General features: G+C 37.2%; 1 pseudogene; it reads left to right on the top strand.

The window, feature by feature from the left end:
* Positions 1 to 1166: 1166 nt before the first annotated feature.
* LOC149169598 (BI1-like protein pseudogene) lies at positions 1167 to 2157 on the top strand (annotated as a pseudogene).
* Positions 2158 to 3831: the final 1674 nt, after the last annotated feature.

Below are 3831 nucleotides of genomic sequence, written 5' to 3'. Positions count from 1 at the left end.
TTTACTTATACCTAAAGGTGGAATGAGTTTGGTGACATGTGTAGGTGATTTGGAAGCTTCCAAGACACTCTTATGTGGCCTCCAAGGTTCAATTTCGACTTCTCTTCAAGATTGGAAGGAGAGTTTGAATATGAGTCAAACATATCTCATGGAGAAAAATCATGGATATGCATCTAATTGGTTGAGACTTTTATGGATTTAAGGAGAGAATGGTGGATCACCATTAATGAGGTAGTTGTTTAATTTTTGTATAAATAAGAGAACATTCTCCTTTCATAAGGAGAGGAGAAGAGGAAGAATTTTTAATGTGAAACTTATAATATTGGAGAAGTTTGGAATCATGGAAGGAGATGTAACATGAGGATGTAATAAGATAAGTTTGTTCTAGCATAAAATTTCAATTCATGCAAGTGTGTTTTAATTTTTGCAAAGTGTGCTTTAAATTAATGATTTTAATTTCTCCAAAAGTGCTTAGATTAGTTATTTCATTTCCACAAACGTGTGCTTTCAATTCTCACAAATGATTTTTACTTCCGGAAGTATGTGGTGTGATTTATTGTTTTCTAGAATATATTATTTCCATGTCAATTGTCATTATTCATTTAATAGATTAAGATTTCTCTTTTGAAACTGGAAACCGAACTCTAGCACATATGGTGCATGTGTGCCTCGCAAGTCCACAGATCCCCGGGTTGATAATTTGTGTTAGGGAATTTAAGCAATTAAATTACCTCTACATTTTGGCGTCGTTGCCGGCGAGGCACACATAGGAATCAACCTTTGATTTCAAATTCTTTTTTTTAGAATTTCTGATTCGCTTCAAGTTTTTAATTTTGTTTTTCAATTTCATTTTTCATTTTTCACAATGCAATTTCATTTTCTATTTTTTCATAGAAATCATTTTGGCACCATAGAAGTCTAATTATTTTACTAGATTCTAAATATGTATGTCTAACTTAAAAAAACAAAATTAATTAATTAGATAGGGCAGAGTAAAAAGCCAACATTGACAAATTTCCATTTTTTTTTAGCTTTTGGTGGTGCTGTAAGAGCCACCCCATTTTCTAATAATTTGAAGGGAATAATGATTTCATGGGATTGAATGCAAGATCCTAGCTATTGAAAGAGTTCTAAAAAATCCTCAAATTCCATGAAAATTAGGATCTATGCCAAGTTCTCGCAAAGATCACGCCAAGAATCAGGTGACCATTGGTTACAAATAAATGAGTCAGGTGGCTGACCTTTATTATTATTTAAAGAAAGTAATTTGATATTTCCCTACTATTATTAATTCCAGGCAAAGTTAGGTTGTTCTATATTTACCCAATTTGGTATGTGGTTGTATTATCAGGTATGTATCAATGAACTATCCTCTCCCTCTCTCTATCGTATAAGTCGAGTGCATAAATGTTATTCCCCTTTTTCGGGATCTCAACAGGACCCTTGCTAAACCCAAACCATTGCATCTTGAAGGATCCTGGGTATTTCCCTTCTGGAGTCCTTTATCCTAGACAATGCAATGCGATGGAATTTCCTGAGGAAAGTGTATTCAATCTTGATCACACAATTGTTTTTTACCGTAATTCTCGTTGCAACCGTGGTTTTGTACTCACCCATCAATATTTTCCTGGTTAAAACCCCAGGCCTCTTGTTTGGCATCTCCATCTTACCTTTAAATCTTGATGTGCCCTCTTTATGCCTATCATCAGAAGAATCCAGTTAATCTTGCATTGTTGGGAGTGTTTACTATTGTTCTGAGCCTCACTGTTGGCATATCCTATGTGTACACAAAAGGAACGATAGTTCTGGAGGCATTGATATTAACAACAGTTATGGTGTTCTCACTATCTGGTTACACATTCTGGGTAGAAGAGAAGGGCAAAGATTTCAGTTTCTTGGGTCCAATTATGTTTTCCAGCCTCATTGTCCTCATCCTATTTAGTTTTATCCAGGTGTTATTTCCTCTTAGTTCTCTCTCAACAACCATTTATGGAGGTTTGACAGCACTCATATTCTCTGGATATATCATTTATGATACCGATAAAATAATAAAAAGGTACACTTATGATCAATACATTTGGGGCCTTGGTGGTTCTCTACTTGGACACTTTAAATTTGTTTATGTCCTTGATGCAATTGCTGAGGGGAAGCGAATAAGAATTTAGCACCTTATTTCCATGCTTTAACGAAGAAGAGACATTCCGTGGCTATGGAGGTTGTCTTGGACCTTATGAGGGGGGTTTGCAATGGCACAGGCGATGAGATGCTTGTGTTCACCAGATCAAGAATAGATGGAAAGGGAACTGCATGTAATGATTCAATGACAGAAGTTTTGGTGCACAACGCTCCTTTAACCTTCAACCTATCAAAGACTGAGAAGCACCCCATATATATTTTGCAAAAAGACGTTACACTAGCATCTGTTCATCTCCTGTAAAGAACTCGACAATGGAAGCATGGAGTCTAGGATTGAAAGCATGGAAGGATGTGGAGGCATTTTCGGAGGACGGGGTTGGAACCATTGATCGCCGGATCATGCCGTCATTTGATCTCCCCGAACAGTTCTGAATTGAGTGGGTATCTACGCAGAGGTGCATGGGCTCATAATCTAAAGGAATTTTATAATTTGATCTGGTGCTTAGAGGAGAACGAGAATCTCAGTACACCGAACGCAAGCACAGGTTTAAGATTTGGGAGCAGGAAACATTGTAAGGAAACCAACATCAAGAGAAAATGCATGCCAAGGAAGAAGCAAAGTCTGTCATGATTACCAAAAGATCAAATCCAAGAAAATATACAAGCGATTGATGATTCAATACCTCACTCGGAAAAATGATCTTGTTGATTTTGTGAAAGCTGGCGCGAATGGCCATCTATTCAGTAATTACATTGGCGCATTGTCAAGCTTCAGTGAATTAGATACACTCACTACAACTTTGAAGGGATTGGAAGAAACACCAGTGAAATGCCTCACAAAATTTCAAATTCGTGCTACTAGCTGGACCTTTGAACCTGAACATGATGGACTTGAAATGAGTGCCAATCTTCACTTGATTTTCATTTAAACATAAATTGTAATTTTTCACTTTCATTTGCATTTGATGGACAAAATTCAATTGGATTCTTGAATTTGATATATATTTTATTGATAGGAGGAAGGATGGTATGATTTCATTCCTCGGAGGAACTACACCACTTCAGGACATGCTTGAATAATGATTTAGATTTGTTTTCATTTTAATTTGATGAGTTTGAGCATTGCCCCTCAGTAAATTTCTCGAGTACAGCAGAGGAATAGGACTGAGTTTGACATTCACTCCTTACCATTCCCCTCCTATTGATGATGTTCAAATGTTGTTAAAAAATGTGACATTCTTAGACGTGCCCATAAATCTTGTCGTGGAGTTTCATTTCATTTTTCGTATTCGACTACACCATGGATTTCAAATCCCCTGTTCCCACAAACGAAAACTTCAATATCTACTGGGACACTGACAATATTACCCCCCAGAATGTGCAGGCCATAAAGGCCCAACAAAAATGTGAAGGTCGCCCTCAGTGTAGGCGGGGACTCCATACATGGGCAGCCCGTGGATTTCAAGCCATCATAGGTGTCTTCTCAGTTAGACAACATTGTCTCTTCACTGTCAAAGATAATAAGTGACTACCATCTTGATGGAATCAACATCGACATTGAGCATTTCCAAGTAGACAACAATACTTTCACAGAGTGCATCGGGTAGTTGATAACGAGATTAAAGCAGAACAAAGTCTTCTCCTTCACATCCATCGCCTGCTTGCAAATCATATAAGGCGAACTAATCAACAATT

Source organism: Pinus tabuliformis, chromosome 4_2, assembly GCF_031772625.1.
Source record: "Pinus tabuliformis cultivar Carrire ecotype Pingquan chromosome 4_2, CPIR1, whole genome shotgun sequence".
Taxonomy (NCBI): Eukaryota; Viridiplantae; Streptophyta; class Pinopsida; order Pinales; family Pinaceae; genus Pinus; species Pinus tabuliformis.
The sequence above is the reverse complement of the archived record's forward strand: the minus strand, read 5'-3'. Positions and strand labels throughout refer to the sequence as shown.